We start from the raw sequence: 16,716 nt of genomic DNA on the forward strand, positions 1-16,716 counted from the left end.
CCCCGTATATAAAGGGGGGCGGAGGAGGTGGCCAGCCTAAGGGGGGCACGCAAAGGGGGGTCCTACTTGGACTCCTAGTCCAAGTAGGATTCGCCCCCCCCCCCTCCTTCCAACCAATGGAGAGGGGAAAGGGGAAAGGGGGAGAGGGAGAAGGAAAGGGGGGCCGCGCCCCCCACCCCTAGTCCAATTTGGTTTGGGCTCGGGGGAGGCGCACTCCACCTCCTGTGGCAGCCTCCCTCTCTCCACTATGGCCCAATAGTCCCGTTAACTTTCCCAGGGGGTTCCGGTAGCCTCCCGGTACTCCGAAAAATCCTCGAAACTTATCGGAACCATTCCGGTGTCCGTATATAACCTTCCAATATATCAATATTTACCTCTCAACAATTTCGATACTCCTCATCATGTCTGTGATCTCATCTGGGACTCCAAACAAACTTCGGTCTCCAAAAACACATAACTCATAATACAAATCATCATCGAACGTTAAGCGTGTGAACCCTATGGGTTCGAGAACTATGTAGACATGACCGAGACACATCTCCGAGCAATAACCAATAGCAGAACCTGGATGCTCATATTGGCTCCTACATATTCTACGAAGATCTTTATCGGTCAAACCGCATAACAACAGACGTCATTCCCTTTGTCATCGGTATGTTACTTGCCCGAGATTCGATCGTCGGTATCTTCTTACCAAGTTCAATCTCGTTCCCAGAAAGTCTCTTTACTCGTTCCATAATGCATCATCCCATAACTAACTCATTACTCATATTGCTTGCAAGGCTTATAGTGATGTGTATTACCGAGAGGGCCCAGAGATACCCCTCCGATACTCGGAGTGACAAATCCTAATCTCGATCTATGCCAACTCAACAAACACCTTCGGAAACACCTGTAGAGCATCTTGATAATCACCCAGTTACGTTGTGATGTTTGATAGCACACAAGGTGTTCCTTCAGTATTCGGGAGTTGCATAATCTCATAGTTAGAGGAATATGTATAAGTCATGAAGAAAGCAATAGCAATAAAACTTAACGATCATTATGCTAAGCTAACGGATGGGTCTTGTCCATCACATCATTCTCCTAATGATGTGATCCCGTTCATCAAATGACAACACATGTGCATGGTTAGGAAACTTAACCATCTTTGATTAACGAGCTAGTCTAGTAGAGACTCACTAGGGACACGGTGTTTTGTCTATGTATCCACACATGTATCAAGTTTCCGGTTAATACAATCATAGCATGAATAATAAACATTAATCATGATATAAGGAAATATAAAATAACAAATTTATTATTGCCTCTGGGGCATATTTCCTTCAATTTCTCCCCGATGGTCACTGTCGGTGTCAAAACCGGCGGATCTCGGGTAGGGGGTCCCGAACTGTGCGTCTAAGCCGGATGGTAACAGGAGGCAGGGGACACGATGTTTACCCAGGTTCGGGCCCTCTTGATGGAGGTAATACCCTACGTCCTCCTTGATTGTTCTTGATAATATGAGTAGTACAAGAGTTGATCTACCACGAGATCAAAGAGGCTAAACCCTAGAAGCTAGCCTATGGTATGATTGTTGTTGTTCTACGGACTAAACCCTCCAGTTTATATAGACACCGGAGGGGGCTAGGGTTACACAGAGTCGGTTACAAGGAAGGAGATCTACATATCCGTATTGCCAAGCTTGCCTTCCACGCCAAGGAGAGTCCCATCTAGACACGGGACGAAGTCTTCAATCTTGTATCTTCATAGTCCAATAGTCCGGCCAAAGGATATAATCTGGCTATCCGGATACCCCCTAATCCAGGACTCCCTCAGTAGCCCCTGAACCAGGCTTCAATGATGGTGAGTCCGGCGCTCAGATTGTTTTTGGCATTGCGAGGCGGGTTCCTCCTCAGAATACTTCATAGAAGATTTTGAACACGAGGATCGTGTCCGGCTCTGCAAAACAAGTTACACATACAACTGTAGAGAGAATAATATTTTTGTTGGAAATATGCCCTAGAGGCAATAATAAAATGGTTATTATTATATTTCCTTGTTCATGATAATTGTCTATTGTTCATGCTATAATTGTGTTATCCGGAAATCGTAATACATGTGTGAATACATAGACCACAACACGTCCCTAGTGAGCCTCTAGTTTACTAGCTCGTTGATCAAAAGATAGTCATGGTTTCCTGACTATGGACATTGGATGTCATTGATAACGGGATCACATCATTAGGAGAATGATGTGATGGACAAGACCCAATCCTAAGCATAGCTTAAAGATCGTGTAGTTCATTTGCTAGAGCTTTTCCAAATGTCAAGTATCATTTCCTTAGACCATGAGATTGTGCAACTCCCAGATACCGTAGGAGTGCTTTGGGTGTACTAAACGTCACAACATAACTGGGTGACTATAAATGTGCACTGCGGGTATCTCCGAAAGTGTCTGTTGGGTTGGCACGAATCGAGACTGGGATTTGTCACTCCGTATGACGGAGAGGTATCTCTGGGCCCACTCGGTAATGCATCATCATAATGAGCTCAATGTGACGAAGTGGTTGATCACGGGATCATGCATTACGGTACGAGTAAAGTGACTTGCCGGTAACGAGATTGAACGAGGTATTGGGATACCGACGATCGAGTCTCGGGCAAGTAACGTACCGATTGACAAAGGGAATTGTATACGGGATTGATTGAATCCTCGACATCGTGGTTCATCCGATGAGATCATCGAGGAGCATGTGGGAGCCAACATGGGTATCCAGATCCGCTGTTGGTTATTGACCAGAGAGTTGTCTCGGTCATGTCTGCGTGTCTCCCGAACCCGTAGGGTCTACACACTTAAGGTTCGGTGACGCTAGGGTTGTTGAGATATTAGTATACGGTAACCCGAAAGTTGTTCGGAGTCCCGGATGAGATCCCGGACGTCATGAGGAGTTCCTGAATGGTCCGGAGGTGAAGATTTATATATAGTAAGTCAAGTTTCGGCCATCGGGAAAGTTTCGGGGGTAATCGGTATTGTACCAGGACCACCGGAAGGGTCCCGGGGGTCCACCGGGTGGGGCCACCTATCCCGGAGGGCCCCATGGGCTGAAGTGGGAGGGTAACCAGCACCTGGTGGGCTGGTGCGCCCCCCATGGGCCTCCCCTGCGCCTAGGGTTGGAAACCCTAGGGGTGGGGGGCGCCCCACTTGGCTTGGGGGGCAAGCCACCCCCTTGCCCCCCCCTGGAGATCCCATCTCCTAGGGCCGCCCCCCCCTACGGGTCTTATATATATTAGGGGGGAGGGAGGGCAGCCGCACCATAGCCCCTGGCGCCTCCCTCTCCCTCCCTGACACCTCTCCCTCTCGCTAAGCTTGGTGAAGCCCTGCCGAGATCACTGTTGCTTCCACCACCACGCCGCCGTGCTGCTGGATCTCCGTCAACATCTCCTTCCCCCTTGCTGGATCAAGTTGGAGGAGACGTCTTCCCAACCGTACGTGTGTTGAACGCGGAGGTGCCATCCGTTCGGTGCTAGGTCATCGGTGATTTGGATCACGACGAGTACGACTCCATCAACCCCGTTCTCTTGAACGCTTCCGCTCACGATCTACAAGGGTATGTAGATGCACTCCTATCTCCCTCGTTGCTAGATGACTCCATAGATTGATCTTGGTGATGCGTAGAAAATTTTAAAATTCTGCTACGTTCCCCAACAGTGGCATCATGAGCTAGGTCTATGCGTAGTTTCTATGCACGAGTAGAACACAAAGCAGTTGTGGGCATCGATATTGTCAATTTGCTTGCCGTTACTAGTCTTATCTCTATTCGGCAGCATCGTGGGATGAAGCGGCCCGGACCGACCTTACACGTACGCTTACGTGAGACTGGTTCCACCGACTGACATGCACTAGTTGCATAAGGTGGCTAGCGGGTGTCTGTCTCTCCCACTTTAGTCGGATCGGATTCAATGAAAAGGGTCCTTATGAAGGGTAAGGCATATCACGTTGTGGTTTTGGCGTAGGTAAGAAATGTTCTTGCTATAAACCTATAGCAGCCACGTAAAAACTTGCAACAACAATTAGAGGACGTCTAACTTGTTTTTGCAGCATGTACCGTGTGATGTGATATGGCCAAAAGGATGTGATGAATGATATATGTGATGTATGAGATTGATCATGTTCTTGTAATAGGAATCACGACTTGCATGTCGATGAGTATGACAACCGGCAGGAGCCATAGGAGTTGTCTTAATTTATTTATGACATGCGTGTCAACATAAACGTCATGTAATTACTTTACTTTATTGCTAAAGCGTTAGCCATAGTAGTAGAAGTAATAGATGACGAGACAACTTCAAGAAGACACGATGATGGAGATCATGGTGTCATGCCGGTGACAACGATGATCATGGAGCCCCGAAGATGGAGATCAAAAGGACCAAATGATATTGGCCATATCATGTCACTATTTGATTGCATGTGATGTTTATCATGTTTTACATCTTATTTGCTTAGAACGTCGGTAGCTTAAATAAGATGATCCCTCGTAATAATTTCAAGAAAGTGTTCCCCCTAACTGTGCACCGTTGCGAAGGTTCGTTGTTTCGAAGCACCACGTGATGATCGGGTGTGATAGATTCTAACGTTCGAATACAACGGGTGTAAGCCAGATTTACACACGCAATACACTTAGGTTGACTTGACGAGCCTAGCATGTATAGACATGGCCTCGGAACACGGAAGACCGAAAGGTCGAGCATGAGTCTTATAGAAGATACGATCAACATGAAGATGCTCACCGATGTTAACTAGTCCGTCTCACGTGATGATCGGACACGGCCTAGTTGACTCGGATCATGTTTCACTTAGATGACTAGAGGGATGTCTATCTGAGTGGGAGTTCATTGAATAATTTGATTAGATGAACTTAATTATCATGAACTTAGTCTAAAATCTTTACAATATGTCTTGTAGATCAAATGGCCCACGTTGTCCTCAACTTCAATGCGTTCCTAGAGAAAACCAAGCTGAAAGATGATGGCAACAACTATACGGACTGGGTCCGGAACCTGAGGATCATCCTCATAGCTGCCAAGAAAGATTATGTCCTAGAAGCACCGCTAGGTGACGCACCCATCCCAGAGAACCAAGACGTTATGAACGCTTGGCAGTCACGTGCTGATGATTACTCCCTTGTTCAGTGCGGCATGCTTTACAGCTTAGAACCGGGGCTCCAAAAGTGTTTTGAGCAACACGGAGCATATGAGATGTTCGAAGAGCTGAAAATGGTTTTCCAATCTCATGCCCGGGTCGAGAGATATGAAGTCTCCGACAAGTTCTTCAGTTGTAAGATGGAGGAAAATAGTTCTGTCAGTGAGCACATACTCAAAATGTCTGGGTTGCATAACCGCTTGACTCAGCTGGGAGTTAATCTCCTGGATGACGCGGTCATTGACAGAATCCTTCAGTCGCTTCCACCGAGCTACAAGAGCTTTGTGATGAACTTCAATATGCAGGCGATGGAAAAGACCATTCCTGAGGTATATTCAATGCTGAAATCAACGGAGGTGGAGATCAAAAAGGAACATCAAGTGTTGATGGTTAATAAAACCACTAAGTTTAAGAAAGGCAAGGGTAAAAAAACTTCAAGAAGGACGGCAAGGGAGTTGCCGCGCCCGGCAAGCAAGCTGCCGGGAAGAAGCCAAAGAATGGACCCAAGCCCGAGACTGAGTGTTTTTATTGCAAGGGAAGTGGTCACTGGAGGCGGAACTGCCCCAAATACTTAGCGGACAAGAAGGTCGGCAACACTAAAGGTGTATGTGATATACATGTAATTGATGTGTACCTTACCAGTACTCGTAGTAGCTCCTGGGTATTTGATACCGGTGCCGTTGCTCACATTTGTAACTCAAAGCAGGAGCTACGGAATAAGCGGAGACTGGCGAAGGACGAGGTGATGATGCGCGTCAGGAATGGTTCCAAGGTCGATGTGATCGCTGTCGGCATGCTACCTCTACATTTACCTACGGGATTAGTTTTAAACCTCAATAATTGTTATTTAGTGCCAGCTTTGAGCATGAACATTGTATTAGGATCTCGTTTAATTCGAGATGGCTACTCATTTAAATCCGAGAATAATGGTTGTTCTATTTATATGAGAGATATGTTTTATGGTCATGCTCCGCTGGTGAATGGTTTATTCTTAATGAATCTCGAGCATAATGTTGCACATATTCATAGTGTGAATACCAAAAGATGTAAGGTTGATAATGATAGTCCCACATACTTGTGGCACTGCCGCCTTGGTCACATAGGTGTCAAACGCATGAAGAAGCTCCATGCAGATGGACTTTTGGAGTCTCTTGATTACGTATCATTTGACACATGCGAACCATGCCTCATGGGTAAAATGACCAAGACTCCATTCTCAGGAACAATGGAGCGAGCAACCAACTTATTGGAAATCATACATACTGATGTGTGTGGTCCAATGAGTGTTGAGGCTCGCGGTGGCTATCATTATGTTCTCACCCTCACTGATGACTTAAGTAGATATGGGTATGTCTACTTAATGAAACACAAGTCTGAGACCTTTGAAAAGTTCAAGGAATTTCAGAGTGAGGTTGAGAATCAACGTGACAGGAAAATCAAGTTCTTGCGATCAGATCGTGGGGTGGAATACTTGAGTCATGAATTTGGTACGCACTTAAGGAAATGTGGAATAGTTTTACAACTCACGCCGCCTGGAACACCTCAGCGTAATGGTGTGTCCGAACGTCGTAATCGCACTCTACTGGATATGGTGCAATCTATGATGTCTCTTACCGATCTACCGCTGTCATTTTGGGGCTATGCTTTAGAGACTGCTACATTCACTTTAAATAGGGCTCCGTCGAAATCCGTTGAGACGACACCGTATGAATTATGGTTTGGAAAGAAACCTAAGTTGTCGTTTCTAAAAGTTTGGGGATGCGATGCTTATGTCAAGAAACTTCAACATGAAAATCTCGAACCCAAATCGGAAAAATACGTCTTCATAGGATACCCTAAAGAAACTATTGGGTATACCTTCTACCTCAGATCCGAAGGCAAGATCTTTATTGCCAAGAATGGATCCTTTCTAGAGAAAGAGTTTCTCTCGAAAGAAGTAAGTGGGAGGAAAGTAGAACTTGATGAAGTATTGCCTCTTGAACCGGAGAGTGGCGCAGCTCAGGAAATTGTTCCTAAGGTGCCTGCACCGACTAGAAAGGAAGTTAATGATGATGATCATGAAACTTCAGATCAAGTTGCTACTGAACTTCGTAGGTCCACAAGGACACGTTTCGCACCAGAGTGGTACGGCAACCCTGTCTTGGAAATCATGTTGTTAGACAACGGTGAACCTTCGAACTATGAAGAAGCGATGGTGGGCCCAGATTCCGACAAATGGCTGGAAGCCATGAAATCCAAGATAGGATCCATGTATGAAAAGAAGTATGGACTTTGACTGACTTGCCCGATGATCGGCGAGCCATAGAAAATAAATGGATCTTTAAGAAGAAGACAGACGCGGATGGTAATGTAACCATCTATAAAGCTCGGCTTGTTGCTAAGGGTTATCGACAAGTTCAAGGGGTTGACTACGATAAGACTTTCTCACCCGTAGCGAAGCTGAAGTCCGTCTGAATCATGTTAGCAATTCTCGCATTCTATGATTATGAGATATGGCAAATGGACATCAAAACAACATTCCTTAATGGTTTCCTTAAGGAAGAATTGTATATGATGTAGCCGGAAGGTTTTGTCGATCCTAAGAATGCTGACAAGGTGTGCAAGATCCAACGCTCGATCTATGGGCCGGTGCAAGCATCTCGGAGTTGGAACATTCGTTTTGATGAGATGATCAAAGCGTTTGGGTTTACGCAGACTTATGGAGAAGCCTGCATTTACAAGAAAGTGAGTGGGAGCTCTGTAGCATTTCTCATATTATATGTGGATGACATACTGTTGATGGGAAATGATATAGAATTCTTGGAAAGCATAAAGGCCCACTTGAACAAGTGTTTTTCAATGAAGGACCTTGGAGAAGCTGCTTACATATTAGGCATCAAGATCTATAGAGAGAGAGATCGAGACGCCTCATTGGTCTTTCACAGAGTACGTACCTTGACAAGATATTGAAGAAGTTCAATATGGATCAGTCAAAGAAGGGGTTCTTGCCTGTGTTGCAAGGTACGAGATTAAGCACGACTCAATGCCCAACCACGGCAGAAGATAGAGAAAAGATGAGTGTCGTCCCCTATGCCTCGGCCATAGGGTCTATCATGTATGCTATGTTGTGTACCAGACCTGATGTAAACCTTGCCGTAAGTTTGGTAGGAAGGTACCAAAGCAATCCCGGCATGGACACTGGACAGCGGTCAAGAATATCCTAAAGTACCTAAAGAGGACTAAGGATATGTTTCTCGTTTATGGAGGTGAAGAAGAACTCGTCGTAAAGGGTTACGTCGATGCTAGATTCGACACAGATCTAGATGACTCTAAGTCACAAACCGGATACGTGTATATTTTGAATGGTGGGGCAGTAAGCTGGTGCAATAGCAAGCAAAGTGTTGTGGCGGGATCTACATGTGAAGCAGAGTACATGGCAGCCTCGAAGGCAGCACAAGAAGCGATCTGGGTGAAGGAGTTCATTACCGACCTAGGAGTCATTCCCAATGCGTCAGGCCCGATGACTCTCTTCTGTGACAACACTGGAGCTATTACCCTTGCCAAGGAGCCCAGGTTTCATAGGAAGACCAGGCATATCAAGCGTCGCTTCAACTCCATTCGTGAAAGTGTTCAAAATGGAGACACGGATATTTGTAAAGTACATACGGATCTGAATGTGGCAGATCCGTTGACTAAACCTCTCCCTAGAGCAAAACAAGATCAACACCAGATCTCTATGGGTGTTCGATTCATCACAATGTAACTAGATTATTGACTCTAGTGCAAGTGGGAGACTGTTGGAAATATGCCCTAGAGGCAATAATAAAATGGTTATTATTATATTTCCTTGTTCATGATAATTGTCTATTGTTCATGCTATAATTGTGTTATCCGGAAATCGTAATACATGTGTGAATACATAGACCACAACACGTCCCTAGTGAGCCTCTAGTTGACTAGCTCGTTGATCAAAAGATAGTCGTGGTTTCCTGACTATGGACATTGGATGTCATTGATAATGGGATCACATCATTAGGAGAATGATGTGATGGACAAGACCCAATGCTAAGCATAGCTTAAAGATCGTGTAGTTCATTTGCTAGAGCTTTTCCAAATGTCAAGTATCATTTCCTTAGACCATGAGATTGTGCAACTCCCAGATACTGTAGGAGTGCTTTGGGTGTACCAAACATCACAATGTAACTGGGTGAATATAAAGGTGCACTACGGGTATCTCCGAAAGTGTCTGTTGGGTTGGCACGAATCGAGACTGGGATTTGTCACTCCATATGACGGAGAGGTATCTCTGGGCCCACTCGGTAATGCATCATCATAATGAGCTCAATGTGACCAAGTGGTTGATCACGGGATCATGCATTACGGTACGAGTAAAGTGACTTGCCGGTAACGAGATTGAACGAGGTATTGGGATACCGACGATCGAGTCTCGGGCAAGTAACATACCGATTGACAAAGGGAATTGTATACGGGATTGATTGAATTCTCGACATCGTGGTTCATCCGATGAGATCATTGAGGAGCATGTGGGAGCCAACATGGGTATCCAGATCCGCTGTTGGTTATTGACTGGAGAGTCGTCTCGGTCATGTCTGCATGTCTCCCGAACCCGTAGGGTCTACACACTTAAGGTTCGGTGACGCTAGGGTTGTTGAGATATTAGTATAAGGTAACCTGAAAGTTGTTCGGAGTCCCGGATGAGATCCCGGACGTCGCGAGGAGTTCCGGAATGGTCCGGAGGTGAAGATTTATATATAGGAAGTCAAGTTTCGGCCATCGGGAAAGTTTCGGGGGTAATCGGTATTGTACCGGGACCATCGGAAGGGTCCCGGGGGTCCACCGGGTGGGGCCACCTATCCCGGAAGGCCCCATGGGCTGAAGTGGGAGGGGAACCAGCCCCTGGTGGGCTGGTGTGACCCCCCATGGGCCTCCCCGGCGCCTAGGGTTGGAAACCCTAGGGGTGGGGGGCGCCCCACTTGGCTTGGGGGGCAAGCCACCCCCTTGGCCGCCGCCCCCCCTTGGAGATCCCATCTCCTAGGGCCGACGCCCCCCTAGGGGTCCTATATATAGTAGGGGGAGGGAGGGCAGCCGCACCCTAGCCCCTGGCGCCTCCCTCTCCCTCCCGTGACACCACTCCCTCTCGCTAAGCTTGGCGAAGCCCTGCCAAGATCACCGTTGCTTCCACCACCACGCCGTCGTGCTACTGGGTCTCCATCAACCTGTCCTTCCCCCTTGCTGGATCAAGTTGGAGGAGACGTCTTCCCAACCGTACGTATGTTGAACGCGGAGGTGCCATCCGTTCGGCGCTAGGTCATCGGTGATTTGGATCAGGACGAGTACGACTCCATCAACCCTGTTCTCTTGAACGCTTCAGCTCACGATCTACAAGGGTATGTAGATGCACTCCTATCTCCCTCTTTGCTAGATGACTCCATAGATTGATCTTGGTGATGCATAGAAAATTTTAAAATTCTGCTACGTTCCCCAACAATTTTGACAAATCTAATCTGCCGACGCATTCCGCAGCGTGACATCACACCACAGTCAGGTCACCATTCGAATCGTTTTTCACAACCAACCTCGGCGTGTTTCGTGAGGCAGTTTCCTTGGCACGTCTTGTCGAAGCAGAGATCATGTCCCCTTATTACGGGGTTCCCATCAATACGGACGTGGGTAACCCAACCGCGCCATCAATTACGGCGCTTGGGGGATAAGCGAGTTTTACCAGGCTAGTGGGGGCGCATAGTTTAGTCCGCCCTTATAAAGGGATAAGGGTTCGCCTTTTTCTACCCACGCCTTCTTCCTCCTTGCTCATCCATTCTCGAGCAGTCGAGCTCCAGCGCCCAAGTCCACATCCTTCTCCTCAACCCTCTCCAAACATGTCCGGAGCGGGAGGCAAGTGGATGGTCTCCTCCGTCACGGAGGGAGACATCAAAAAGCTGCGCGGGGCCGAATACTTAGTCGCGGATATCACGCACCGGCTGCCAGCCGCGGGGCAGATCGTCCCTACCCCGGAACCTCACAAAAGGGTGGTTTTCCTCACCCACTTCGTCCGCGGACTGGGGTTTCCCCTCCATCCATTCGTCTGCAGCCTTATGTTCTATTATGGGCTGCACTTCCATGATCTGGACCCAAATTTCATCATCAACATCTCGGCGTTCATCGTCGTGTGTGAGGCTTTTCTCCGCATCCGGCCCCACTTCGGCCTGTGGCTGAAGACCTTCAATGTCAAACCGAAGGTAGTAGGCGGCCAACAAGCGGAATGCGGCGGATCCATGGTGGGCAAAATGCCCAACGTTACATGGCTCGAGGGCTCCTTCGTGGAGATCATAAAGGGGTGGCAATCGGGATGGTTCTACATCACCGAGTCGCGCGACACCAACTGGGTGGCGGCCCTCGAATTTCGATCCGGAATCCCCACGCAGCTCACTTCCTGGAAGGAGAAGGGCCTGTCTTGGGGCTCATTGGTGGAGCTGGACGGACTCCAGAAGTGTATCCGGAACATGATAAGCAAGAAACTTAAGCTTGTCAACATAGTCCAGGTCATGCTCTTCCGCCGGATCCTCCCGTGTCAACAACGGGCTTTCAACTTATGGGAGTTTGACCCGGCCCAGCACCAGACTCTACGCGAGCTCTTCGACATGATGCATAAGGATGTCTGGAAGGTGTTGTTCAAGGGTGCCGAGGTCCCCCCTTCCCTTACCGAGGACCGCGGGCTAAGCACGAAGTGCCCTACGAATCCGGTAAGTTCTATACATCTGGTAGGGTATTTATTTCCCATAGCTTAACCATGTGCGGGGTCTGAGCTCCCATGCCTTTGACAGGACTAGGTGGAGACATCGGAGTAGATTAACTATTCGGCCCCTCTGCCCGAAGACCCTGCAAACGCTCTCCTGACGGAGATGCGGACTCCGGCTCCTTATGAGGTGCTAGAGAAGAAGATCAAGAAGAAGGCCACGGGAACCCGAAAGAGTTCCCGGCGCCAGGTGGTATCGGACTCATCATCCGATAACTCCGAGACGCACACCTCCGTAAAAACGAGGAGGAGGAAGATGAAGATTCTCCCCCTCCAGTTGGGGGAGACAAGCAAAGGAAGGCCGCCCCAACCGGGGAGGCCGAAGGGTCCAAGAAGGGAAGGAATCTCCTTCCGGACTGTTCCACCACCGCCGCCGATAGCGAAGACGAGTGGTTACTCAGGGCCAAGCCCCTGGAGAAGTCCTAAGTATTCGGATATCAGAGTAACTCATAGCATACTTTTATTGCACCGCTTCTCCTAACGTCGAATATGATCATGCAGTCCGCCCCGAGCCCGTATCGACGTATCCTCGTTGGACGGTTCCTTGGACTCGTCGGATATGAATAGTGATACACTTCCGGCCACCTCCTCTCCTCGCCCTACGGACAATGTCGAGGTATTGTCTCAAGAGGCACCAAGCCGGGGGGAGATAGTCCCGGAGGCGCCTCAAGGCGACCTTCTGGACTCCATGCGCAAAGGGAGCAAGACTCCCAAGGGCTCCAAGTTCGGCCCTCAGCCGGAACCTCCAGTGGTTCCGGACTCCGGCAGGCGGCCCCCTTCTAAGGGGGCAAGCCGCCCGTGCCGGTGACCTCTGTCCATCCAGAGGCACCGGACAACCTGCTGGGAGCGCTTCGCGGCGCTTCCATCGACGAAGAGCACTGCACTATTATGAGTGTGGTGATCAAGAAGGTTCAGTCCGCCAAGAGCGGACTGACTGAAGCCTATGCCAGCCTTCTAACAGGCTTTGAGGTAAGTATTTAAAATATAGGAAAATATTACCGCATAGACAGTAGCCCCTGATGCTCTGTTTGGTGTTCACAAAGAAAAGCCGAATAGAGGATCAAATAATATCTGCAGGAGTCTAATATAAGTGTGTCTGTATGCGTATGCAGGCTTCGATGCTGACCTCTGCCGCACTGACTGCGGAGGTCGCTGCACTGAAGCAGAACCTTGAGCGGTCCGAGAAAGAGCTCGGCCTTGCCAAGAGGCAGCTCGAGGATAACAAAGGTAAGTAATACCTTGTCTATATATAAAAAAAGATGTGGTTGCAAAATGACAGGATCATCATGGATGTGCCAGGGGCCACGACCGAAGTGGCGACCCTGAAGCAAACATTGTCCGAGGCCGAAAACAAAGCGGCCAAGGAGCGCACCGAGCGGGAGAAACAAGAGGCACGGGTGGGCGAGGTGTAGGAACAGCTCCAGGCTCTCGTGAAGAAGCACGAGACTTTGGAGCTTGACTCGAAGACGCGAGAGTCCGAGCTTGCCGCGGCCCTCGAGAGAGCAAAGCATGCCAAGGCTGAAGCCCAAAAGGCCCTCCAGGAAATTGAGGCGATGAGGAAGATAGCGGCGGGTAAGGCATTCATTATGCAAAGCAAGCATGTGAAAGTAAATTACTTATTACTTACCCGAGTCCGGAGCTCTCTAGGAGCATTCGCATATTTGCCCCGCAGTGTGTCAGATGCCGCAAAGTACTATCGGGCCGAGGAGGGAAGCTCGACGGAGAAGTTGTTTTGGTCTCAGTATACTGGGACCGAACACCCGATGCTTGTGAGCGACCAGCTGAAGCAACTGGTCGAGCTGCACAAGGCGGCCGAACAGGCCATGAGGGGCCTTATAGTCCGGATGTGGCCAGGCGACTCCATTCCCAATAGCTACTTCGGCCTGGTGAGGAGGCTTGTGGATGCCTGCCCACGGCTGGAAGTCATAAAGCGGTCTGTCTGCATCGAAGGTGCACGCCGGGCCTTTGCCCGTGTGAAGGTGCACTGGGCCAAGATGGACGCCGAGAAGCTGGTGAAGGAGGGGTCGTCGCAGGGCAAGGAGCGTCGCCACCCCGAAATGTATTATGAGGGTTTCCTGAAGGGTGCCCGTCTTGTGGCGGACGAGTGTGCGAAGGATGTAATTTTTGAATGAATTTGCTCGTGTGATCCTGTATTATGAAAACTTGTTCATGTGCACTATGCAACGCTTGTTTGAATTTAAAATATTACCTTCTGTGCGACTGTTTATCAAATCTGAGAGATGGCCAGTCGTTGGCTTCTGCCCCCAGGCCACGAGTGCTGGGGTGTTCGGGATAAATCTGAGCACTCTTTTTCCCATTGTTGGGTCCTTCGAGGGAGGTGCTCAGCACAACGAACAAGGCAATCGGACTATAATGCTTTATCACTCTCACTTAGCCATAGAAGTCTACAATTTTAAATTTTGGCGAAGCCCCTAGTATTCTGAAGGCCGAATTCGGGGCGCTATACACGCCTAAGCCAGACAAAGCCGACTCCTCGCCCTAAGCGGCATAAGTCTTTAGGGACTCGAGACCTCTCGAAGAGCGACCAGCTCTCGCCTTATCATGACAGTCAGTTTTAGCTTTCTCTACTGAGGTGCTTGCCCAGATGAACTGGGGCACAATCGCAGTAGTTCTCCCAGTGCTACCTTAGCCGATATAGCGGAACGTAAGGTACCAAAACATGGGAGCCAGGCAAACCCAACTATTGACCCAAGACATGATTCAGAGCTGATGCATATAATGTTATAAGTTCGGGGTGCCGCACTGTCGAAAGTGTTCGGACTTCTCACGCCATATTATGGGGTACACTTAAGCCCCTGGCATATTGGCCGTACCAGAGTGTACGGGTGCTGAATGTCATTAATGAACACATATATATATATAAAAGAATAGAGAATGCGGTAATAGTCTAGTGCTATGCATTGTTTATTAAAAAAGGTGCGTCGAAGCAGAATGATGCAAGTAGTGCGATAAGCAAAAAGTAGGACTATTTGACATGTCCCCTCCAAGGGCAAGCTGGGGAATGGTATTTAAAGCGGGTATTTTACTCGTTATCAGAGACCACCTGGGAGTTCCATGGTGCGACGTAGCTTTCTGCCTTCTTGGTTGTTGCATCGTGTGTCCGGCAATCATACTGCCGGACGGGGTTTCCAGAGAGTAAAGTCCTGAAAGAGAGAAAAATAACAAAGCAGGAAGCCCCTAGTGCGGTTGAGCCGCGTCTTGGGGCGTGCCGTAGTCGTGCCCCCTCCCCACATATGCCCATGGTATTTTCAATGCGTAATTATGTACGCGTGGCACGGATTTCACCGTTTGGCTGGGACTGGGGTGGGGGCTGCATTGCTATGCGAGCTCGGAACATGCCAGGTGGTCTTGTTGACGATTACTCCGGGCGCGCTTGAAGGTGTCCGGGTGTTTAATCGCCGAACTGGTGGATTGCCTTAAGAGGCTGCTTTGTGCTTCTGCTGCGAGGGCCGCAGTGTGCTCCTCCGTGCAGAGAGAGTGCTCTGTGTTTCCATTGACTATGATGACCCCCCGAGGTCCTGGCACCTTGAGCTTGAGGTATGCATAATGCGGTACCGCATTGAATCTCGCAAATGCGGTTCGCCCGAGCAGTGCATGATAGCCACTACGGAATGGGACTATATCAAAGATTAACTCCTCGCTTTGGAAGTTATCCGGGGATCCGAAGACCACTTCCAGTGTGACTGAGCCTGTGCAATGGGCCTCTACACCTGGTATGACACCTTTAAAGGTTGTTTTTGTGGGTTTGATCCTTGAGGGGTCTATACCCATTTTGTGCACTGTGTCCTGATAAAGCAGGTTCAGGCTGCTGCCGCCGTCCATAAGGACTCGAGTGAGGTGAAATCCGTTGATGATTGGGTCTAGGACCAGTGCGGCGAATCCACCATGACGGATACTAGTGGGGTGGTCCCTGCGATCGAAGGTGATCGGACAGGAGGACCATGGGTTGAACTTTGGGGCGACTGGCTCCAACGCATATACGTCCCTTAGCGTATGCTTCCGCTCCCTCTTGGGGATGTGGGTTGCGTATATCATGTTCACCGTCCGCACTTGTGGGGGGAACCTCTTCTGTCCTCCGGTGTTCGGCGGCCGGGGCTCTTCCTCGTCATCACTATGCAGCCCCTTATCTTTGTTTTCGGCATTTAACTTGCCGGCCTGCTTGAACACCCAACATTCTCTGTTGGTGTGGTTGGCTGGCTTGTCGGGGGTGCCATGTATTTGGCACGAGCGATCGAGTATACGGTCCAAACTGGATGGGCCCAGAGTGCTTCTTTTGAATGGCTTTTTCCGCTGATCGGGTTTAGAGCCTCTGAATCCGGCATTGACTGTCATATCCTCGGTATTCTCGTTGTTGATGCGGCGCTTGTGTTTGTTGCGACGTGACCTGCCATTGCTATCCTTAGTATCCGAAGTACCATGGTTCTTTGATATGTTATTGCTTCGAGCCAGCCAGCTGTCCTCTCCCGCGCAAAAGCGGGTCATGAGTGTCGTGAGGGCTGCCATAGATTTCGGCTTTTCCTGGCCAAGGTGCCGGGTGAGCCACTCATCGCGGATGTTGTGCTTAAAAGCTGCTAGGGCCTCTGCATCCGGACAGTCGACGATTTGATTTTTCTTTGTTAGGAACCGTGTCCAGAATTGCCTGGCCGGTTCCTCTGGCTACTGAATCATGTGGCTCAAGTCATCGGCATCTGGTGGTTGCACATAAGTGCCCTGGAAG

The sequence above is a fragment of the Triticum dicoccoides genome, chromosome 1A, assembly GCF_002162155.2.
Source record: "Triticum dicoccoides isolate Atlit2015 ecotype Zavitan chromosome 1A, WEW_v2.0, whole genome shotgun sequence".
Taxonomy (NCBI): Eukaryota; Viridiplantae; Streptophyta; class Magnoliopsida; order Poales; family Poaceae; genus Triticum; species Triticum dicoccoides.